Below are 26435 nucleotides of genomic sequence, written 5' to 3'. Positions count from 1 at the left end.
TTCTGACCCCACAGTTATTTCCAATAAGCCTTGTTGGTAGGTCTGTAAATAAAGAAGTAAAAACAGCTATGACATCATTTTTCCCATGCTCAGAAACATCTAATGGTTTTCCATTGCCTCTAGAAAGAAATCAGAACTCTTGGATATCAGTAAGATCATAGATACAAGTAGTCCTCAACCAAATTTTCTGGCCACCTCTGCCAGTTCTTTCAAATCACAGAAAATATTTACTATTTTCAGATAACCCATAACCCCTTAGGATTCAGAGCTATCATTCATAATAATTTCCCTACTTGCAAATCTTTGTTCCATTCTTATTGTTTCTAATAAAAAAAAACACCTTTCCTTATTCTCCTTCTCCTCTTCTCCCCTTAGGTCTTTCTGTCCTTTCCTTCCCACAAATGTTGCTGTTAACTTAACCTGCCTTACCCATCCTGGACTCTCATTCACGACCAGGTAAATAGTTCCTAAAAATTAAAAAAAAAAAGCATTAGCTAGTTGGAAGTGGTAGAGTTGATATTGAATAAAGTAGCAGTAATCTTCAGGTCATGTTTAGGGGAACAGAGCCCCTCAGAACAATGACAATGGTGTGATGTAGAACAAAAAAATCACACTGAGATCTATTTCAATCTTATCAGGCTCCTAGCATATCTGGCATCATGCTTCTAGCTATCGTGAGAAGAAAATAGCGGAGAGATAGTGAACCCAAGTAGAGAAGATAGCACCAATCAGTAATAATCCAGGGGAAGTATAAACTAGGTAGCTATTTAAAATATATTTGCCCAGTTCTAGACTATTACTTACCTAAGGGACCCTTCAGCTAATATCTCTATTTATATCACATAAAAATGAATGTTCTTATTCTTCCTGAAGTATTAATGAAGATTGAGTGAATGATCCCTTCCAGTTGGGTAGTTTGGGGGCTAAAAATTCTCCTTTGAAGTGAAAGACCTTCATGAAGTAGTCTTTGGGCTTCTCTTTCACTATCCACCAGGTGTCAATACTGGAATTTGTGGTAATGTTTAACATATGAACTAATTTATTTTCCCAGAGCTTCGTTACAAGATCCGTGAAAGAATCACATGGCTTTCTTTCAAAAGACCAAAAAGTTTTTAGTCTTCATCTTGGTGTTTTCCATTTTCTCTGGTGAGTTATTTTTTCTAATATTCAATGGGAAACTTCTGATCATTCAATATTTGTGGAAAATTAGGCCCAATATCAATGGGGATATCAGTGATGATCCTGTGATAATTTTTCTTGAATTTTTTCTCACCATAGTGTAGGGGTGCTTTTAAAGAACTACATCTAGATTTGATACATCGAATTTGATTCTAGGTTCTTCCCCTTGAATGTCTTCATGCAACTGATTGCTCTAACTATACACCGATGAACTCATCTACAAAAGTGGGGAAATTTCCTATTTTTGACAGGGTTGTAGCTAGAGTTATATAAAATACCATGTGAGAGTGTTTGAAATATAGCCAGGTGCATGAAAGTCATAAATGAATGCTTATTACTTTAGATTTAGTTTTTAGATTTCTCTTGGCATTGAGATATATCTAATCTGAGTCATACAGAGACATAACTACAAATGTGTACCTCATCATGCTTATATACAGAGAATAAATGTCTGCATTGTATCAGTAGACAATTTTGTGTCAAATAATGAGTCATTTGGTTTTCATTTTGTTTTGTTTTTTAGTGTCTGCTCTGTTTGCAGGTATTTCTTCAAGAGTGTCAAAAAATATGGCCTTACTACCGGTAAACTTTCATTTTGATGAATTAAAATTCATGATCCTGTCTTTTTATAGCATCGGATTCTGTGATTGTACATATTATTTTCTTAGCAGTACAGTGTCAGATATATGAACCGAGGCAGGAGATAGCAAGGTTAGTTCAGAGCTGGGTGTCTGTCGAAGCTTGTAATTAGAGGAGGGAGGAGTTGGAGGAATGAGGAGTAAGTGAACTAAGTATAAGAGTGAAATCATAGTACAGATGTTGAACAAAATGATCCTTGCAAGGAAGCAAAAGAAGACAGTTCAAGAAAAAGCTAGGAAAGTGATAAAATAAAGGTAATAAGAGACTTAAGTTCTCTGAAATTCATTTTCCAGGTATACGGATATGAATTCATGTCAGGATTGAGAGATTAAAGTGTGTATCAGTGTGTAGGAAACCCTGGTGGCATAGTGGTTAAGTGCTACCACTGCTAATCAAGAGGTCGGCAGTTCTAATCCGCCAGGTGCTCCTTGGAAACTCTATGGGGCAGTTCTATTCTGTCCTATAGGGTCACTATGAGTCGGAATCGACTCGACAGCAGTGGGTTTGGGTTTTTTTTTTTTGGTTATCAGTGTGTACTGCATGTTGCAGATTAGTTATATATATATATGTAAATACACACACACATATATACGTACATATATATGTGTATATACCCATTTTAGGTAATTACAACAGGCTATATATGACAGATATATGATAGGGTCGCTCTGAATCAGAATCGACTCTACAGCAATGTTTTTTTTAAAAATATATATGATTGGGGGTAGGTTTCAAGAAAAAGTAAGTATCCGCAGAGGTGCAGAAGAAGAAACAGAATTCTTAGATCCAGTTGTGAGATGAAGCTTAGCTGGTTACCGCAATGGAAGGAAGTTTTCCATGACTGGAGCACCAAGAGACAGAGAGATCAAGGTACAAGAGAAGTATAGGAGCCAAGCACTTGCTGGTCTCCTAGACTGTTAAGGATTAGTATCTCTATCCTAGAGAAATGGGCATCGATTCTACCAAAGATGTGGGGTTTCAATACAAGCTTTTTAGAGCCATCAACAGTGGCAGTAATCAGGCCACCTAGACAGATGCTGCCATTGCCCTGCTAGAGGTGATGATAGCTCAGAATGGGAGAGTGAAGATGGAAATAAAAAGATATGAATTGGTTTTGTGGTCCTGATACTTTTATTCATTCATTCAAAAATATTTGCAGAAAAAAGACATTCGGCGAAGTCCAACACCCATTCCTGACAAAAACTCTTGATAAAATAGTCACAGAAGGGAAATTCCTCAACATAATAAAGGGCATCTATACAAAACCAGGAAACCCTGGTGGCGTAGTGGTTAAGCGCAAAAGCTGTTAATGAAAGGTTGGCAGTTCAAATCCACCAGGCACTCCTTGGAAACTCTATGGGGCAGTTCTACTCTCTCCTATAGGGTTGCTATGAGTCTGAATTGACTCGACAGCAATGGGCTATACAAAATGAACAGCCAACATAATTCTTATTGGAGAGAGGCTTAAATCATTCCCCTTGAGAACAGCAACAAAACAAGGATTCTCTTTGTCATCATTCATTTTTAACGTTGTGCTGGAAGTCCTAGCTAGAGCAATAAAGCAAGAAAAAGAAATAAAGGGCATCCAAATTGGTAATGAAGAAGTAAAACTGTCCCTATTTGTGGATGATATGATACTATACATAGAAAACCCAAAAGACTCCATAAGGAAACTACTGGAACTAATAGAAAGTTTCAGCAGAGTAGCAGGATACAAGATAAAGAGACAAAAATCTGTTGGATTTCTATACACAAATAAAGAACTATGAAAAGGAAACCAGGAAAACAATACCATTTATAATAGCCCTTAAAAAAAAAAATTTAGGAATAAATCTAACCAGGGATGTAGAAGACCTATACAAAGAAAACTACAAAACACTACTGCAAGAAACCAAAAGAGACCTACATAAATGGAAAAACACATCATGCTCATGGATAGGTAGACTTAACATTGTGAAAATGTCAATTCTACTCATAGCAACCTACAAATACAATGCAGTCCCTATCCAAATACCAACAACATTCCATAAAGAGATGGAAAAACTAATCATTAACTTTATATGGAAAAGAAAGAGGGCCCGGATAAGTAGAGCACTATTGAAGAAGGAGAATAAAGTAGGATGACTGGCACTGACGTCGGAACCTACTATACAGCTACAGTAGTCAAATAGCCTGGTATTGGTACAACAACAGACACATTGACCAATGGAACAGAGCTGAAACCCAGATGTAAATCCATCCACCTACAGTCACAGGATCTTTAACAAAGGCCCAAAGTCCATCAAATGGAGGAAAAGACAGTCTCTTTAAAAAATGGTGCTGGCAAAATTGGATGTCCATTTGCAAAAAACGAAAGAGGACCTCATGCCATACACAAAAAGTAATCCAAAATGGATCCAAGACCTAAATATATAGCTCAAAACTATAAAGATCTAGAAGAAAATATAGGATCAACTCTAGAGGCCATAATACATGTCATTAACAGGATACAAATCATAACTAACAATACACAAACACCAGAAGATAAGCTAGACAACTGAGATCTTCAAAAAATCAAACACTTATGCTCATCAAAAGAATTTCACCAAAAGAGTAAAAAACCTATGGACTGAGAAAAAATTCTTGGTTATGACAAATCTGACTAAGGCCAGATCTCTGAAATCTATAGGAAAATCTAATACATCTACAAGAAAAAGACAAATAGTCCAAAGAAAAAATGGGCAAAGGGTATGAGCAGACACTTCGCCAAAGAAGACATTCAAGAATCTAAGAGATACATCAGGGAATTCTCACAATCACTAGCTAGCAGAGAAATGCAAATCAAAATTACAATGAGATATCTCACCCTGACATTACTGGCATGAATCATAAAAACAGAAAATAACAAATGTTGGAGAGGCTGTGAGGAGAATGGAACTCTTATGCAGTCCTGGTGGGAATGCAAAATGGTACAACCATTTTGGAAAATGATATGGCATTTCCTTAAAAAGCAGGAAATAGAAATACCATATGATCCAGCAATCCCACTCCTAGGAATATATCCTAGAGAAATTAAAGCCATCACACTAATAGACGAATGCACACCCATGTTCATTGCAGCATTGTTCACAATAGCAAAAAGATGGAAGCAACCTAGGTGCCCATCAAGAGATGAAAGGATAAATAAACTATAGTACATACACACAATGGAATACTACACGATGATAAAGAACAATGATGAATCTGGGAAGCAACTCACAACATGGATGAATCTGGAGGGTATTATGCTGAGTGAAATAAGTCAATAATAAAAGGACAAATACCGGATGAGACCACTACTAAAAAACTCATGATAAGGTTTACACACAAAAAGAAACAATTTTTGGTAGGTACAAGGGAGGAGAGGGGTGGAAGGGAAAAACACTAACTAGACAATAGGTAAGTGGTAACATTGGTGAAGAGTAAGACAGGTACACAATACTGGGGAAGCCAGCACAACTTGTCCAAGGCAAGGTCATAGACATTCCGTAGACAAATCTAAATTCCCCGAGCGACCAAATTACCGGGCTGAGGGCTCTGGGGACCATGGTCTCAGGGAACACTTAGCTCAATTGGCATAACATAGTTCATCAAGACAATGTTGTATATTCTACTTTGGTGAGTAGTGTCTGGGGTCTTAAAAGTTTGTAAGCAGCCATCTAAGATACTCCACTGGTCTCGCCTAGTGTGGAACAAGGGAGAATGTAGAAAACCAAAGACTCAAGGGAAAGATTAGTTCAAAGGACCAATGGACCACAACTACCACAGCCTCCACCAGACTGAGTCCAGCACAACTAGATGGTGCCCATCTACCACCACTGACTGCTCTGGCAGGGATCACAATAGAGTGTCCCAGACAGAGTTGGAGAAAAATGCAGAAAAAATTCTTACTCACACACACACACAAAAAAGGCAGACTAATGGGTCTGACAGAGTCTTGAGCAACTCCGAGTGTATGGCCCCCAGACACCCATAGAGCTCAATAATGAAGTCACTCCTGAGGTTCACCCTTCAGCCAAAGATTAGACAGGCTCATAAAACAAAATGAGGCTAAATGGGCACCCCAGCCCAGGGGCATGGACAAGAAGGCAGGAGTGGACAGGAAAGCTGGTAATGGGGAACTCGAGGGTGAGAAGGGGAGAGTGTTGACATGTTGTGGGGTTGGCAACCAATGTCACAGAACAATATGTGTACTGTTTAATGAGAAACTAAGCTTGCTCTGTAAAACTTCATCTAAAGTACAATAAAAAAAAGTATTTGCAGAGCTCTTTCTGTGTGCTAGGAAGTATTCTAATAATCAAATGGAAGAGGATTAAGAGTTCTGTACATCAAGATGCTCACTGTCTGCAGCAGATGCTCTTAGTGTTTGACTATTGCTATTGTGGTTGCTATCGTTTTTATTATTATCTTACAATTTTCTTTAATCTTTATAGCCTGACTGTAATATGTACACAGACACCCGAAGTAAGCTGTGCATCAGTGAAATCTTACCCATCTGTGGATCTGATGGCAAAACATATATCAATGCATGTGTTTTTTGCATGGTGGTTAGGTAAGAAATACAATTTGCATATATATTTGTCCTAAGTATTAAAGCCTCATTCAAAGACTCCAGGAAAATCAATACTGACTCTAACCTAATCACCACATCTAAAGAATTGAGGCATGAACTTTATGTGTATATAAAGAAATCACCATTTTTATAGGAGGTTTAATTGTTGGGTTTTTAAAATTATTTCCATGATTCCCTGGGTAGTGCAAACAGTTAAGCACTCTACTACTAGTCAAAATGTTGGCAGTTTGAACCCTCCCAGAGCCACCTAGGAAAAAATGTCTGGCAATCTGCTTCTGAAAGGTCACAGCCTAGAAAACACTATAGAGAACTTCTACTCTGTACTCATGAGGTAACCATGAGTCAGAATAACTATCAACTAACATATTTAACATGTTGATAGTTCTTTCCACTTATCAATATGTCCCATCCAAGTTAATTTAAGGAATGAAACTGAATTAAGCTATTACCAACAGTAATTATAGATTAGTTTACTTTACCTCAAGACAACTTTTGGTTTCTGTTTTTATTATATTAAGATCATATATTCATTACAAAATATTTATTGTTTCTGCATAATTTTTTTATCTAGTTTTCTTTCTATATTTTAAAATGAGTCCATAATCACAAATCACCCAGGAAATAAAAAATGACTTGATATAGAATGAACCAGCATACAGCAGTATTATACCTTATATTTTATAATTTGAACTGTCTTCCAGAAAATTGTTAACTTTTAGTTAGGCTTGATTTTTGTACATTCACTTAATGACAAAATAAGTGTTCAACTAAGTCTTGTTTAAAGATAGAATCTACTAAATGTTCCAGATAGAATCAAGCAATTCATTACTGTGGAGATATTTCAGAACGTCATGGCTTTCTGTAACGTTTGGACAGAGCCAGCATGTCTCTGATGAAATCTTTAAAATGATACAGAATAGAGAGGACCAGAGATTGGAACAGTGTGCTCTCAGTGCTTAGGAGAAGGGACCTGGAGGGGAAGGAGAGACAATGCTAGAGGAAGAAACTTCAGGGAAATGAATGTTCAGCAGGAAGATCACCAGTGCTGGAGAAAAGTATCAGTAGAAAAACTCTAGCTTAGCAAGCAACGGCAGTGGGGGTTGTGGGGGTATGGGGTGTGTAATCTTTTTCCAGTGATGGGCTAAGATGCAAGAGGGGTATCTTTGTATGGAGTAAAGCATCAGACCAAAACCAAAACCAAACCTAGCGCCATCGAGTTGATTCCGACTCGTAGCGACCCTACAGAACAGAGTAGAACTGCCTCATTGAGTTTCCAAGGAGCACCTGGCGGATTTGAACTGCCGACCCTTTGGTTAGCAGCCATAGTACTTAACCACAATGCCACCAGAGTTTCCAAAGCATCAGCAGATACTGAAAATCTAGTTAGACAATCAGCCAGCCTCGGAGCTATACCTCACGGGGATCTGCGTCAGTGCATAGTTCCGTGGTGCCAGGTGGGACGAATAAAGCCTCAGAATAAGCATGAATAGCAAGGTCAGGATGAAGGTAGTGGGGTATAAGGCCAAAAAAATCATACTCAACAAAAGTTAAATAAGAAACACTAAGTAATTTTAAGGCTGGATTTTGTACTTACAAGTGCTGTTTTTTTCATGTCAACATGTATGCTCTCGGTGAAAGACCATTGAGCAACTGAATGTGGTTTTATTGGTGTAGGAAAGAGAAGGGGTATCTATAGAACCTGGAGACTAGGCAGATCCTGGACATTTAGGAAATGGATTCCAGAATGCTTAGCCATTTAGACAAAATCCTCATTGGGGGAAATCATGATGGGGCTTATACAAGCTTTCTAACTTAATTACCTACATGTTCTCTTTTTCTTTTAGAAAACATGGCTGCCATGTTGAATTTAGCCATTATTTTCCATGCTGATTCCTTGATGCAGCTTAATAGGGAAATGACTCTCCTTGCCCTCCTACTGTCACTGAAGGTATTTAATGTGTATTTCCATGCTTTATGCCTAGTGTGTGGAAAATCAGGATAGGCAGGTATTTCTACATGGTGAGAATAGAATACATGATTTGTAAGTTCTCTCTTATAGTAAGGTTCAGAAATTCTTGAAATGAGGATTTCTGACTCTGTATGATTTTAAATTAAGTGAAATCTTTTTCCTGTATCACCTGCTTTAGAAATTATAAGACATAAATAATTTCCTATGAAAATAACAATCTGCTGAATAAAAATGACTAATCATGCATAAATATAATGTCTTATTGTCCCTTCTTGTTCTCTCTTTTGCTCTTGCTTTCTGTGTCTACACCACTAAGTGATTGAAGGAACACAGTGGATGATTAAAACAGTCAAAGAGAAACATTCCTTGGACAATACTCTCGCTAAAAAAAAAAAAAAGTTATTGGAAATTTACTTATTTTTCCAGGTAATTATAATTGCTCAAGAAGTGCTATTGAACTAGTTTTTTCGTTTCAATGCCATTTTCTTTAAATGCTGTCTTCACACAGTTTTGAGGCACTAGCTTGAGGCCAATCCATTCCCCTTCTTGAGCAGCTGATTAAGTCCACTCTCCAACCACTCCCCTTATCAGGTTCTTACATTTCTGGACCACTGTATCTTGGGGCTATGTATCCACAAACTAGGAACAATCCCTATGCCTCTTCAGCCTGAGGAATTGTTTAAAATGCCTGTCATGGATTGAATGGTGTCCTCCTAAAAATATGTGTCAACTTCTTTAGGCCAGGATTCCCAGTATTGTGTGGTTATCCTACATTTTGTGATTGTAATTTTATGTTAAGAGGATTAGGGTGGGATTGTAACACCACCCTTACTCAGGTCACCTCCCTGATCCAGGGAGATAAAAGGAAAGGGAAGCAAGCAGAGAGTTGGGGACCTCAAATCACTAAGAAAGCAGCACCAGGAGCAGAGCACGTAGCTTTGGACCTGGGGTCCCTGTGCCTGAGAAGCACCTTGACCAGGGGAAGATTGAGGACAAGGACCTTCATCCAGAGCTGATAAATAAAGCCTTCCTCTGGAGCCGACGCCCTGAATTTGGACTTGTAACCTACTAGACTGTGAGAAAATAAATTTCTCTTTGTTAAAGCCATCCACTTATGGTATTTCTGTTATGGCAGCACTAGATAACCAACACAATGCCCAATACCCAGCAAGACTATGAAACCTAGGTAACCCCACTCTGCTTGCCACATATAAGCCTTCTCCTATAATTTCAGCTTTTTGTTACCCTGTTCTTGGATTCAGCTCCCTTTGTGGGCCTGTGTCATTGTGTAGCGTGCCTTCCTGTCTCTGGGAACTCTGAGTTTAATAAACCTAGTTACTTTTCACGCTCTGTCTGACTCCACTTTCCCATGTGGCACAGTCTTAGTGCTGCTATAGCAGAAATAACACAGGTGGGTGGGTTTAACAAACAGAAATTTGTTTTTGCACAGTTTAGGAGGCTAGAAGTCCAAATTCAGGGTGCTATCTCTAGGGGAAGGCTTTCTCTCTCTGTTGGCTCTGGAGGAAGGTCCTTGTCCCTTTTAGTTTTTGCTTCTGTGTGATCTTTATGTGGTTTAATATCTCTCATCTCCCATCTTTGTTTCTCTGGCTTTGTTTAATTTCTTTTGTATTTCAAAAGGCACTGACTCGATATAGACCCTATACTAAACTTGTCTCATTAACATAATAATGACAACCCATACCTAAATGGAATTATAACTACAGGCATAAAGATCAGGATTTAAAATATACTTGGGGGGGACACAGTTGAATCCATAACATACCTAATTTACCATGCCAAGAATTTGTTAGAGCAGTAGTAATTATCTAATTTTACAGATTATTGAAAGTTTCATTTTAAGTTTAATCATTATAGTGCATGAACCATGGTCTACTGAAGTATTGACTTTTTTGCCTCATCTTACCATCTTTGTTATTAAGAAGGAATTATAGAAGAAAATGTTTCAAATTTTCTTCAAAATTTGTTTATTTAACCAGGGAAGAGAAATTCTTCTATATTCTGTACATCTTATTACCAAAAACTGTGGTGAGACTTTATACATTTTTTATTTCTTTGAGTGCTCATAGAAATGTGAGTTATGTGTAATTAAATCCATTTATAATAAAGAAGAACCTGTACTTAGGGGTTTTAAATATTCAAAAATATGCTAATATGGCAATAAACATAATTTTTGTTAGACAGCATAGTTCTTGTTTATGAGGTTAAGGAGCAGAGAGCTTCCCAACCTAAGTTGCCATGATGATTGGATGAATGCCTTGACTTAATGGGGAAATATAAAAGAGAGTGTACACAACTCATTGTCTGGTTGGATAGAAACTTAAGAAATCATCCATACATAGCCCTATTATTAAATATTTTCCATTTGGAAGTGTTTTTGAACTTCAGTAATTCAGATATATGTGTAATAATTTCTGTCAGTTTGTACCCATAAATATTGTATGACATTGTTTGTTTATTTCTGTCCATACCTTCATCTGAAACAGGTTTTATATTAAAAAACCTGACATTTTCTGTACACACCCAAAAGGCATACTCATCAAATCTGGCTTTAGATGTAACACATACAGATTCTTTTATTTTCCAAGAATTGGACTAGTTGACTGGGTGTACCACAAACATTTCTAGAAGCCTTAACTATCTATCCTTCAGAATTTAGATACGTAGGTTTGCCTTTCTCATCCTCCAGGAACTTTTAGGGTTCAAAATCATGAAAAATTTACTTAATTATAGAGTTGCTGAGAAAGATGGGAACTTAGAAGTATTTAATCTATGCATTTTGCAAACTAACACGGTGGAGATATTATAGTAATCATCTGGTTTGGGTACACATGGCTGGTGGGAGATTGAGGTTTACTAACTCCTAGTTCAACCAGAACTGAACAATATTATCTTTTAACATTTTTAAAAATATTCTTCTAGTTGTGTGGGAAAAGATTATTCTGCTAATACTAGTGAAAATAAGGCTGAAGAGACTATATTAATACCAGGCAAAGTAGATTTCAGAGCAAAGAACATTACCAGGGATAAAGTGAGTCATTTCATAATGATTAGGGGTAAATTTATCCATAGGACAGAGCACTCTTAAAGCTTATGTATCTAATAACATAACTTTGAAATATATTAAACAATACCTAACAGCCAGGACAACATATATTATCTACAATTACATTTGGAGATTTCAATACCCCTGCCTCAATAGTTAACATGGCAAGTAGAGAGAAAATCTGTAAGGCTATAGAAGACTCAAGGAGTCTACCAAGCAACTTACCTGAACCCACGTTTATTGAGCATATCACCTAAAAGTAGCAAAACACTCTCCCTTCTCAAGTGCACACAGAATACTTACCAGGAGAGATCATATTCTGGGACATAAAATAAGACTAAAAAAAATTAAAAAGGGATCAAACCATACAAAGTATGTTCTCTTACTAATGAAATTAAATAAGAAATCAATAATAAAAAGACATCTGGAAAGTTCCCAAATATACAGAAAATAATTTATGCATTTCTAAATAACACATAAATCAAAGAAGAAATCAAAAGGGATGTCCAAAATATTTTGGACTGAATACAAAATGAGACACAGGACAAAAAAAAATTGAAGGATGCTTCTAAAGTTTTCTCAGAGATTTATTTTGTTTCGTTTTTATAGCACTAGACATCTAAATGAGAATAGAATGTATGCCTCAGATCAGTTAGCTAATTTCCACCTTAAAAAGCTAGAAAAGCAAGAGTAAATGAAACCTAAAGTAACCAAAAATGATAAATAATAAAGATAAAAATGAAAGCAGAAAAAATACAGCAATTTAATGACACAAATTGTTTTTTTGAGAAGATCATTAACATTGTTAAACTGCTAGCCAAAGATATTAAGGCAAAAGAAAAAAAGACACATAGTATGGATATCATGAAGGAGGGAAGTGAAGTCAGTAGAGAGTCTACAGCTATTAAAAGGAAAATAATGACAGCAAAAGCAAAAATAGTGGAGTTAGCTAGCTTCAAGGGCTCATGCCCCAAAGAAACTTAGAGGAGGAGCAAAATTGTCAAAATCAACTTTGCCAGCACTGTGGAAAATAGTCAAAGCTTTATTCTTATAACTATTAATGTCACCAACATCTGCTCTAGATTCTGAAGTATTGGCATCGAAGGAGGGGCCAGAATTCTTAGGTTTTATTTTTGCACTTTGAGTAATAGATAGATCAAATACATCCATGAGGTTTGGGAAAATCTACCGAACAAGCAATCCTAGAAATCAGAATCAGCTTTGGAACAAACTTGGAAATAATATAGGATCTATCAGACCTGTAAGACTCATGCGGAACTCATGATGGGACACCCAGTGAAAGGTATTATTTAAAGGTAATTGAAAGTGGATTTTGAGGTTCCAGGTAATATGGTTGATGTAAATGCTTTGCATTTCCCCTCAAACTTCAGACTCAGTTTTCCACTACTCAACCTGGAGAAAAGTTAATGATAGATACCAAAGACTGAAACAATTGCTTCATTACCATAAAGATAAAATCTGACTATTTAAATATCACATGGAAGAAAGCAGGGCTAAGTTCTGGCTGCCCTCTTCCACACTGACTGCTCTGTGATTTTGTGTACTTTGTGCCAGTCCCTTCTCCTCCCTGGGTCAGGTGTCATATCTATACAACGACAGAATTGGTACCTAGTGCCCCTTCCAACACTATTAAGGCTACAGGTGATACCTTTCCCTTTTATTTATTTCTGTTATGTGATACTAAGCATTTACTAAATACTGGAACTTAGAAAACAATGGAGGTATAATTCCTACCTTTCATTACTAAACTTAAAAAATTCTGAAAGCTTAGATATCGGACTTTTTTTTAGCCATAGACTTAATTTTAAATAGCCTTACAATCACTTTATTTCTTGTAGCTAGACAGAGTGTGTAAAACCAGGATGAAGGGCAGTGTCTGACCTCCTCTAGCTTCACAAGGGGGACGGGTAATCGAGATCAACTGCCCAAGGTTGATTCCAATGAGACAGAGGTCAGACAGACCTCGTCTCTCTGCCACTTTTACCAATTCCGACACCAACCATCCCTCTACTTCTCTGTGGGTTTGATAATTCTTTGTGATGGCCACAGAGAACTCATAGACAATACCCATGATTATGGGGTTTATTTGGGAAGCAATAAGTTACATTTCAGTTTGAGGAATACTCAGGATACAGTTCTTCCATCAGGACAGCCTCTTCCCAGTTGTGCTCACAAGCACGCCTCTCCCTGGCCCTAGGCCTCTGCCCAAAAGCTCTCAGCTTTGTTTCTCCATGGTCCAGAAAGCCCACTGCACTGTCTCCTGCTGCTGAGTCTCTCATGCCACCGCTTCTCACCGTCTTCAGGGTTACCGCTCCATCTCTCTCTCTCTCTCTCTCAGTCTCTGGCTTCCAGGAGCTTCTCAGTGCAGGAATTCTGGGTCCACAGGGCGCGATCTCCATTCCTGGCTGCTCTTTCTTGGTGGTGGTGGGGTCTTCTCTCTCCCACCTCTGGGGTGGCTCATTTCAAATCCAGCAGAATGACAAAACTGACACAGTCCCGTCCAGCCACTTGGGTGGAAGCTACAAGACCATGGCTAGAAAGGTCACACACAAGAGACCCATTACACTGCACAGCATAATTCTTAAAGGCTTGAATTGCTCACCAAATCCAGTTTTAAAGTTGTCAATTTAAGGTTAAATATATTTTAGCCATCAAGGGCTAGTAATCCCTCAGTTTCACAGTCCTTTTGTACCTCTGATTTATTTTATTAATTTTTCATTGTTAATTTTATTTACTTCTCTTTTTCTAGAATGGAAAATCAATGAAAGAAAGGAGTGGTCTGCCTGTTTTGCTAACCACTTTACCTCTGGTGCTGACAGCAATTTCTAACGGATACACAATGGGCGTTCAATAAATATTTGATGAATGAATGACTCAATAGTAAATTTACTCTGAATTCATAAAACTGACTAACCACATTCTCCCAGAAATGAACAGCATTTTTATTCAAGAATTAAGCATCTTTTTATGTTCCCTTGGACAATCTACAGCTGAGCCACAATTGAGACAGATTGATAGAGTCATGGAGACAAATGCTTTTTTTTTTAAATCACCAGGAATCCTGGTGGTGCAGTCATTAAAAGTTCAGGTGCTTACTAAAGGGTTGGTGGTTCAAATCTACTAGCCAGTTCCAAAGAAGAAAAATGTGGCAGTCTGCTGTGCAAAGATTTACAGCCTTGGCAACTTTACGGAGCAATTCTACTCTGTCTTACAGAGCTGCTATGAGTCAGAATCTACTCGACAAAAATTTTTTTGTTTTTTCTTTAGTGGATCAGCATAACACCTCCTGGTTCAGGGGGCCGCAAATCACTCTTAGCACTTGCTTCATAAATACACAGCAGTTGCCATACGTTTTACCATCAGGACCACAGACTGGATTGTACCCAGATTAGTGTTTCATATTTCCAGCTGGGTTCTTGCTGCTGGTGCTTCTAGCCTGTAATAATGTGAAAGACCATCAGGTAAGAAAAGGGAAATCAATTTAATTCTGATACTAAAATTTAAACAAATATTTATTGCTCATTATATTAATGAAGCATTGTACTGAGTCAGGCATTTTATCGATCCTTGTATTTTAATTTAATCCATTCGGCAGTACTGGAAGAAGAGTATATTTTACAGCTGAGGGCATAGAGGTTCAGTACATTAAAGTAACAGGTCTGAGGCCATATACGGATTAAGTGTCCAAATTGAGATTCAAACCCTTAGTTATCTGACTTCAAAGTCTGGGCTCTCACTAGATGGCAGACTGCCTTTACTTTAATTCTTTTGAGAAAAGCTTTTTCCTACCTGGGGAAAGAATAGTCAAGAGATGCCGTACTGGCCCGTGTAAAACACATGTGAGCATTATGTATTGATCCTCTCTCTTTTTCTTATGCCTGTGAAAGAAAAAAGTGATTCAGTAGGTAGGATTATGCAGAATTCAGCTAAGTGGTATTTGAAGGCATTTCTTCTGCATTGCTTTAAAGCGTCAGAAGCTTGTGAACAGAAAGTTGCTTTGACTAGCAGGCGAGAACAGAGACACTGAGGGAATGGTAAGGCTTTTTAACAACAAAAAAAAAACCTGACGTCTTTTCAGTTCACAGACTTCATTAAAAAAACAAAAAATCTGTTGCCTTCAAGTTGATTCTGACCCATAGAGAAGATGAAAACTACTTCCCTCATTTCCATTGGTTTAGGGGTCACAACGTTTTTAATAGTTATCAACCTCTTTCATTCATACATTTCTAGAAAAAAATGGGCAGGATAACCATCCCATTTTAGAAAAGGATATTAATTTGAGAAACTTTAAGTGACAGCCTAAAGACTCAGGGATATGCTGGGGATTGCATTGTATTTGGTGGGCATGAATATTCACGGGAAACTACTACTACCTCTCCTTGCTCACCAATGACTAAGGACAAAGATGAAGAAATTCAAGATTTTTACCAACTTCTGCAGTCTGAAATTGATCAAACTTAATCAGGATGCATTGATAATTACTAGGGATTGGAATGCAGAAGTTGGAAGCAAAGAAGAAGGGTCGGTAGTTGGAAAATATGGCCTTTGTGATAGAAACGATGCTGAAGATCGCATGACAGAATTTTGCAAGACCAGCAACTTCTTCAATGCAAATAACCTTTTCCCACCAACATAAAAGGCATCTATACACATGGATTCACCAGATGGAATGCACAGGAGTCAAATAGGCTATGCAAAGAGATGATAGAAAAGCTCAATATCATCAGTCAGAACTAGGCCAGGGGACAACTGTGGAATAGACCATCAATTGCTCATATGCAAGTTCAAGTTGAAACTGAAGAAAATTAGCACAAGTCCATGAAAACCAAAGTACAAACCTAAGTATATCCCACCTAAATTTAGAGACCATCTCAAGAATAGATTTGACAGGTTGAACACTAATGACTGAAGACCAGACGAGTTGTGGAATTACATCAAGCACAGCATACATGAAAAAAGCAAGATGTTATTAAAAAGACAGGAAAGAAGAAAAGACAAAATGGATGTCAGAAGAGACTCTGAAACTTGCTCTTGAGCATCTTAAGAAATGATGAAGTAAAAGAGTTAAACAGAAGATTTCAAAGGGTAGCTCAAGAAGACAGAGTATTATAATGACATGTGCAAAAACCTGGATATGGAAAACCAAAAAGGAAAAACACGTTTTCCATTTCTCAAGCTGAAAGAACTGAAGAAAAAATTCAAGCCTCTAGTTGCAATATCAAAGGATTCTATGGGGAAAATATTAAATGACTCAAAAAGTACCCAAAGAAGATGGAAGGAATACACAGGGCCACTATACCAAAAAGAATTGGTTCACATTCAACCATTTCAGGAGGTACCATATAAGCAGGAACCAATGATACTGAAGGAAGAAGTTCAACCTGCACTGAAGGCATTGGCAAAAAACAAGGCTCCAGGAACTGATAAAATGCCAATTGAGATGTTTCAATAAATGGATGCAGCTCTGGAAGTACACACTTGTCTATGCCAAGAAATTTGGAAGACAGCTACCTGACCAACTGACAGCAAGAATCCATATTTATGCCTATTTCCAAGAAAGATGATCCCACAAAATTATCGAAATATTATCACACGGATCATTAATATCATATGCAAGTAAAATTTTGCTGAAGGTCATTCAAAAGTGGCTGCAGCAGTATATCCACAGGGAACTACCGGAAATTCAAGCTGGATTTAGAAGAGGAGTTGGAGCCAAGGATATCATTGCTGACTTCAGATGGATACTGGCTAAAAGCAGAGAATACCAGAAAGATGTTTACCTGTGTTTTATTGACTATGCAAAGGCTTTCAACTGTGTGGATCATAACAAATTATGGATAATATTGTGAAGAATGGTAATTCAAGGACACTTTATTGTGCTCATGAGGAACCTGTACATAGATCAAGAGGCTGTTGTTCGAACAGAACAAGGGGATGCTGCGTGGTTTAAAGTCAGGACAGGTGTTCGTCAGGGTTGTATCCTTTCACCATACTTATTCAATCTGTATGCTGAGCAAATAATCTGAGAAGCTGGATTATATGAAGAAGAACGGGGCATCAGGATTAGGGGAAGACTCATTAACAACCTCCATTATGCAGATGACACAACCTTGCTTGCTGAAAATGAAGAGGACTTGAAGCCTTTACCAAAGACCACAGCCTTCAGTATGGATTACACCTCAACATAAAGAAAACAAAAATCCTCACAACTGGACCAATAAGCCACATCATGATAAACAGAGAAAAAGATTGAAGTTGTCAAAGATTTCATTTTACTTGGATTCACAATCAACATCCATGGAAGCAGCAGTCAAGAAATCAAAAGACACGTTGCATTGGGCAAATCTGCTGCAAAGGACCTCTTTAAAGTGTCGAAAAGCAAAGATGTCACCTTGAAGACCAAGCCAGGGTATTTTCCATTACATCATATGCATGCGAAAGCTGGACAATGAATAAGGAAAAACGAAGAAGAATTGACCCCTTTGAACTGTGGTGTTGGCGAAGAATCTTGAATATACCACGGACAGCCAAAAGAATGAAGAAACCTGTCTTGGAATAAGTACAGCCAGAATGCCCCTTAGAAGCAAGGATGGTGAGACTGCATCTTACAAACTTTGGACATGTTGTCAATACGGATAAGTGCCTGGGAGAAGGACATCATGCTTGGTAAAGTATGGGGTTAGTGAAAAGGGGAAGACCCTCAACAAGATGGAATGACACAGTGGTTGCAATAGTGGGCTTAAGCATGATTGTAAGGGTGGTACAGGACCGGGCAGTGTTTCGTTCTGTGGTACATAGGGTCACTATGAGTCGGAACCAACTCGACGGCACCTAACAACACAACAACAACAACGTATTTGAGACAGAGCGAGAACTACTCAAGGAATCAGTGCACCCAGAGGCAGCTCAGAATGAAGATGTGGTGATTTACTTCCAATAAATCAGCCATTGAAAACCCTAGAAATAAAAGTTCTATTTTGAAACTAGTAGAGTCACCATGAGTCAGAGTCTACTTGACAGCAAATGGTTTTTTAATGACTTTGGGATCAGCTCCACTCTTTGGCTATTGTAAATAATGCTGCTATGAATTTTAGTGTACAACTCATTGTGTGTACATATGCTTCCATTTCTCTTGAGTAAATAACTTGGATTACAATGGATGGTTTCACTTGGTAGTTGCATGTTGAACTTTTGAAGTACATGCCAAACTCTCTTGCAAATCAGCTGTTCCTTCTTACATTCTCACCAAGAATCTATGAGTGTTCCAGTTCCTCCACATTCTCACCAACACTTGTTATTACCTCTCTTTTGGATACAGATATTCTAGGTGGAGAATTTATTATTTTTATAATCACAAAATGCCACTTTAATAAGTATATGAAATATCTGTCTATGCCTTATGATCATAATTAAGAAAACAAAAGTTAAAAATTAGTAAAAGATAATATACCAAAGCGTAAAAAGAGCTTGTCTCAGAATGATGGAGTTAAATTGTTTCTTCTTTCCAACTTTCTATATTATCTCTTTTAATAAAGAACAGGTATTTAACAGACTAATGCAAAAAACTTAACATGAAAAATGCAAATTGATTTATTGCTAAAATTATCTAATTTTACCCAACTTAACATTTCCCAGAAGTGATATTAGATACCCAGGTTTCCTTTCCAGTCTTCACATTGACATACAGAGTAACCATTGGACTTTTTAAGCTCCAGAGAAGAATTGAAGAGATTCCTGGGAGGGCTCTAAAGTCAGACAGCATATTTGAGTACACAGCCATTTATCCCACAATGCTTTCTTAGCAATTGTGTGGACACACAGACCTTGGCTACTCTGAACCATCTTGTTGTTTTTGTTTGTTACAAATATCTCATTGGTGTTTAGAAATGAAGTGGTGGAGATCAAACACTTTGACATCTAGAAAGTATTTTTTCTAACCTTTGAAATGGAGGCAGCCCTGTCTGCCATGGTCCTTCCAACAATTCTTCTGATCGCTGATCTGTTCTTGAGATGGTGCCTTCCTTTTCTTGGAGAACAAGAGATGTTTGCAACCAAGTCACTCCATTAGCCCATTTCCTACTTATAGAATTTTAGGTGGTGGGCAGCTTTCCTTTAATTTTTACCATCTCCATCCTTTCAGTCTAATGTGATGGGATTTTTACAGGCTAAATCTCCTAAACAATGTTGAGTAGACATGCCTTTGGTGAAAGTTTTTTCAGGACAAGTTTCCTTAGTTTGTACAAGAGAATTTTACAAATGTTTAAGCTCTGGCTTCATTTTCCATGGTTCTTTTTTAAGTTTATCTCTTTCCTCTTTCATTGATATTTGAATGGTCTCAGACTATATAGTCCAGTCAAGATTTAGCTTAGCAATCTCAACTTACAATTTCTATCTTCCACAAAACATTTGAACATAATTCAGACAAGTTTTTTGCCACTCATAAAAAGCTTCATCTGTCCTCTTGGGCCCAATCACATGTTGATTATTTCCTTTTAAAGCCTCAATAAAACGCACTTCTAGCAGCATTCTGCTCATGGTGATAGAGGCTTTCTCCACAGGATTTCTCATATCATCCCTAGCCATCTTCAGAATTGCCATTAATGTCCATAATTCTACCAATAGTCTCTTCAAGGAAATCTAGAGCCTTACTATTCTGAAACACATCAAAATTCCTCCAGATTCTACCCATAATCCTACTGTAAAATCACTTACACATTCCAGGAATTTGTTAAAATAGTACCCCACTCCTGGGACCAAATTCTTTCTTAGTTAGCTAGTACTGTTATAACAGAAATACCACAAACAGCTGGTTTTAAAGAACACAAATTTATTTTCTCACAGCTTAGGAGACTAGAAGTCCTTATTAAGAGTACCAGCTGTAGGATAAAGTTCTCTATCATCTCTGGGAGGAAAACTCTGGTTCAGCTTCTTAACTCAGGCATTCCTTATTTTCTTGGCAATCTCCAGGTGATATCTACCTTATCTGTGTTTTATGCTTGCCTCTCTGTGTCTAATCTGCTCTTTTGGTATTTCAAAAGTCATTATATTTAAGACACATTTTACACTGAAAGCGGTCATTAACATAATGAAGAAAATAGTATTGGCAAGTGGGAGTAGATCCACAGATATAAGGGTTAGGATTTTAAAACATAGTTTTGGGGTGTACAGTTCAATCCATAACACAGAGAGTTTCAGGTATCTATACTTTTTATGCACACTAAAGACAAATTAGAAAAATATTGCTTTAAGTACCATTGTCTATGTTACACATTTTTGCTATCCCCTGCCCAATTAGAAAGACTAAAGTATTTCAATAGAGGAAATAAAAAGTAACATGTTTATTGAGCAAAGTACTTACTCACTGAGAAATGTCTTATATTTCAGGTTTTAAACATATAATTAAACAAATGACTTTTCTCTATATGCAATAAAAAAGCATTTGACTTCCTGTCTCCGTAGATCTGTCTCAATTGTAGCTTAACTGTAATTTGTCCAAGGGAAATAGAAAAAGATGCTTAATTCTTGAGTGGTAAATGCAGTCAATTTTGGGGAGAATGTGATTGGTCAACTTTTTAAATTCAGAGTAAATTTACTATTTAAACATTCGTTCATGGAATATTTACTGAATACTTACTGTATATCAGAAATTCTGTAAGCAGCACAGGTAAAGTTTTGAGCAAAACACACAGAAATTCCTGTTTATAATCATCTTTCAGTCTAGCAAAAGATAAGTAAATGAAATTAGATGGATAAAAAAACATATGTGAGGTACAAAATAATATGAAGCCCAGGGATTAGTAGCCATTCGTGGCTAAAATAGATTTTAGACTTAAATTTACAATATTAAAGTTGGATTTGGTGAGCAATCCAAACCTATAAGAATTACACTCTCTCCAGACACAAGAAATAAGATGATTGGAAGGCTGTTTAAAACTAGATCATATGGCTAAGCAAAAATTCAATATCTTTGCTTTCAGAATTTTTTAAAGTTGAGTCATGACATGTAGGAATAATGTAGGAATCATACCTCTGTTGTTTTCTATAGTCCCAGAATTTAGTAAGCACTAAGTAGCAGAAAGCAAGTAAGCTTTTCTGTTAGGTAAGCACTTGACAGAAATAAACAAAAATTAAAGGTAAGTGTCATCTGTAGCCATATAATTAGTACTGAAAGGGGCACTAGATACCAATTCTGTCATTGTATAGATAAGATGCTTGGCCCAGGAAGGAGAAGGGACTGACACAATGTGCACAAAATCATAAAGCAGTCAGTGTGAAAGAGGAAAGCCAGAACTTACCCCTGCTTTTTTCAAAGCTATTTTTAAATAATCAAAAATTATCATCATGGTGGTGAGACAACGTATTCAGTGTTTGATAACTATTATTATCTGTTTCCAGGTTATTATTATTAGGTTGAGTAGTAGAAAATTGAGTTTGAAGCCTGAGTGGAAATGGAAAGCATTTACATTAAACAAGTTACCTGGAACCTCAAAATCCACTTGCAATTCCCTTTAAATAGTACCTTCCACTGGGTTCACATTATGAGTTCAGAATGAGTCTTACGGGTCTGATGGATCCTGTATTATTTTCATGCCACTGTCCAAGTAAGAAAAAGAAGAGCTTCAAAGCTTCATGGAAACAGGTTTAAAGGGATTATTATTTAGTATATTCAATTCTGTATCTCACGGTCAATGAACAAAACTAAAAGAGTTATTGAAAAATCTCACCATCCATTGATAGTTGATACCTGGAATCTAGGATTCAGCAGGACACTCAATCCCACATTCAAATGGATAGAATCAAAGTGAATTCTGATCTACTTTATTTCAGTTCTAATTCCTCAAGCTGGCTAGTTCTTACTGATTTGACTTAATAGAAAATTTGAACAGAGGAAATGACCAAGCTCTAAGCAAAATTCCTCATACCCTGAATTCAGACTTCTATCCTCCTAATCTGTGAGAAGGTAAATGTGCTTGTTAAACCCATCCACTTCTGATATTTCTGTTACAGCAGCACTGGATAACTAAGACAGTGCTACGCAAGACAGAGGAGTCAGGGAGATCGTGAAAAGTAACTAGGTTTATTGACCCTTTTGTGATTCTTGGAACATACGGTATGCCACCCACTTTCTAGGCCTCCGGAGTTCTTTGTTAGTATATATTTCCCACTGAAAGTACTTGCTTCCTTCCAGTGGGGACTTGTGTAACAGTGAAAAGTGAAAGAAACTTTGATGAAGCATAATAGCTGGGGTATAAGGCTAAACCAGATGTAATCTTGTACCCAAATGGAAAACCCATCGGCCCCTAAAACTGCCCCATAGGGTTTCCAAGGAGCAGCTGGTGGATTTGAACTACCAACTTTTCTGTTAACAGCTGCGCACTTAACCACCAGTGTTCAAACTAGAAGGCACCCCATAATAAAGCTTGTTACCCAAGAATGGTGGGCCAGGCAGGCTCCTGCGAATGAAGTATTTTCATGTATTTACACTTAATATTTTTCAAAGCCTATATTACAAAACCAAAGCCATTGCCGTTGAGTGGATTCAGACTCATAGCGACTCTATAGGACAGAGTAGAACTGCCCCATAGGGTTTCCAAGGAGTGCCTAGTGAATTCGTACTTCCGATCTTTTGGTTAACAGCCTTAGTTCTTAACCACTAGGCCACCGGGTTTTCCAAAATCTGTATTACCAACCAAAAATTTAAACATACTCAATGACTCAGCTGGATTCCACTACTGAAAACATATGGTGTCAACAAAAAATACAAAGCAGAAAATAATTGAGTCTTGAAATAAATCTTTAATCAGAAAATAATTGGTTAAATTCATTGTTCCCATAGACAGAGAGGCATAGCATATCATGACACAGGGCCACAAAAAGAGCTCAACCTAGGGACAATGTAACAAGCTGAAATTATAGGAGAGGGCTTACGTATGGCAAGCAGTGTGGAATTACCTAGGTTTCATGAGCTTCCTGGGTATTGGACATTTTAAATAACTCTTTAGGCTCAGGAGACAAAGGTACTGTTAAAACTGTCCCCAAGGCGTAGTAGCCCAGAAATATGAGCACCTAAAAAAGGTAATGTTTGGGGAGTGGACTTAGTAGCTCAAAAACAGGAATGGATTGTCCTCTAGCCAGTGCCCTAAAACTGTGTCATGACAACAATTAAAGAAAATGGTATTGCATTTCAATAGCACTACTTTAATAAGAATAATGTTCCTAGCCATGTAAGTAAATTTCCAGTATTAGTTTACAAACAAGATCGATGTTCAAGAAATGGTTCCTGTTTAACTGTAAACAATTGTTTTAAGCATCCATTGTGTTCCTTCAACCACTTAGGAAACCAGAGAGAGACTAAGAGCAAGAGAGAGAAGAAGAAATAAAACGACATTAAATTTTTGCATGATTAGTCATTTTTATTCAGCAGATTGTTGTTTTCATTGGAAATTATGTCTTGTGATTTCTAAAGCAGGTAATAGAGGAAAGAGATTTAATTTAAAATCATATGGAGTCAGAAATCCTGATTACAAGAGTTCCTGAAATTCATAATCAGAAAAAAAAAAGCTATCAAGTAGATTCTGGCTCATAACAAACCCATGGGACAGGGTAGAACTGTCCCATGTGGTTTCCAAGGAGTGCCTGGTGGATTCAAAGGGCAGACATTTTGATTAGCAGCCATTGCTCTTAATCACTAGCCACCAGGGGTTTCTTATTATGAGAAAGAACTTGCAAATCATATATTCTACTCTCACTCACAATGTAGAAATTGTGAGTAGTTGTCTAGCCTGATTTTCTACACGCTAGGCTTAAAGCATGTCAATACACATCAAATACCTTGAATGAATACAGGATGGGAAGAAGAGCCATCATACTATTAAGCTACATTAAAAAATCAGCATGGAAAATAGTAACTAAAATTAACTTGGCATTAATTTTTCTAAAAGAAAAAGAACATACATAGGTAATTACATTAGAAATCTTATGATTTTTCCCAAATGAAGATTTTGTCTAAATGACTTAGCAGTCTGGAACATTTCCTAAATGTCTGGGACCTGCCTACCACTAAGGTTCTTTACAAATATTTCATGATCCAATTTATATTAAATATCTAGAAAATGAAAGAGTATTCTAGTCACTAAAGTTTACTAGTGGCTACCAGGTCAGACTCGGTGGAGGGGGGAAAAGGTGAAAAAAAAAAAGTGGATTTCATTGTCTATGGGACACTGAGTTTCTGTTAAGATTGATGTAAAAATTTGGAAGCGCATAATGGTGATGGGTGAACAACATGAGTAATGTAATTAACATCCCTGAATCATACATGTTAAAAATATTGAGATGTCCCTCATTTTCACTCATGTATATTTCATTTTTTTTTATATTTCATCCCTCTAGTAACATAAATCATTATTTCATTGCCTTCTAATGATGAATAGTACACCATTTTCTGTTCATTTACTACTTTTTGTTTACTTATTCAAGAATTTATTGACATTGGATTTCCTGGGTTGTGCAAATAGTTGACATACTCATTGTTAACCAAAAGGTTTATGGCCCAAATCCACACAGAGGAACCTTGGAAGAAAGGCCTGCCAATAAATCAGCCATTAAAAACCTATGGAGCATTGTTCTACTTTGAAACCAGTGGGGTCACCATCAGTAAGAGTCAACTGGACAGCATATGTTTTTTTTAACAGCATTGGGATAGTTCCATTGTTTAGCTATTATGAATAATGATGCAATGAATATTAGTGTACAACTCATTGTGCATATGCTTTCATTTCTCTTGAGTAAATAACTAAGAGTACAACAGATGGCTCATATGCAGCTGTATGTTGAACTTTTGAAGGACATGCCAAACTATCTTCCAGAGGGGCTGTCCCTCCTTGCATTCCCACCAAGTATCAATGAATGTTCCAGTTTCTACAAATCCTCACCAACACTTGTTATTAAATGTCTTTTGGATTATAGCCATTCTAGGTGGTGAATTCATTATTTGTATAATCATAAAATGCCATTTTTATAAGTGTATGGAATTTCTGTCCATATCCTATGGTCATTACTAAGAAAATAAAGGTCAAAAACTAATAAATGATACTAAAGTGTAAAAAGTGGTTGCTTCAGAATGATGGAGTTAAGGTGTTTCTTTCCAATTTACTTTGTTATCTCTTTTAATAAAGGACAGGTATTTAATAGATTAATGCAAAAAATTAACATTAAGAAAGCAACAAGAAATCCCAAGGTGTTTTATTGCTAAAATTATCCAATTTTACCTAACTTAACATTTCACAGAAGTTATACTAGATACCCACGTTTCCTTTTCCGTACCCAGATTGACATACTTGGTCTTTTTAAGCTCCAGAGAAGAACTGAAGAGATTCCTGGGAGATCTCTAAAGTCAGGCAGGAATTTGGGTGTACAGCATTCATCCCACAATCCTTTCTGAGCCATCATGTGTGCACACAGACATTGGCTACTCAGAAACATCTTGTTGTTTATTTATTTCTCTGTTAAAAACATCTTATTGGTGTTCAAAATGAAGTGGAGAAGATAGAACTCTTTGAAACCTAGGAGGCATATTTTCCACCATTTGAAATGGAGGCAGCCCTGTTCACCAGTCTCTCCTAAAGTTCTGATGTTCTCTGAACTATTCCTGAGATCATGCCTTTGTTTTCTTGGAAGACAACTGATGTTTGCAACCAGTCACTCCATTGACCTAATTCCTGCCTGTAGGATTCCAGAAGGCAGGTAGCTTTTCTTCAATTTTTACGGACTCTGTCCTTTGCAATCTAAGGTGACAGGATTTCTACAGTGATGTTTAGACCCAAAAGCTAAATTTCTTAAACCAATATTGAGTAGGCACGCCCTTCGTGAAAGATGTTCCCGGACATATTTGCTTAGTTTAAACAAGATGATTTTCTAAATCCTTAAGTTTTGATTTCATTTTGCATAGTTCATTTTTAAGTCTATCTCTTTCC

This window comes from Elephas maximus, chromosome 2 (genome assembly GCF_024166365.1).
Source record: "Elephas maximus indicus isolate mEleMax1 chromosome 2, mEleMax1 primary haplotype, whole genome shotgun sequence".
NCBI classification, from domain to species: domain Eukaryota; kingdom Metazoa; phylum Chordata; class Mammalia; order Proboscidea; family Elephantidae; genus Elephas; species Elephas maximus.
Note: the sequence above shows the minus strand (reverse complement) of the source record.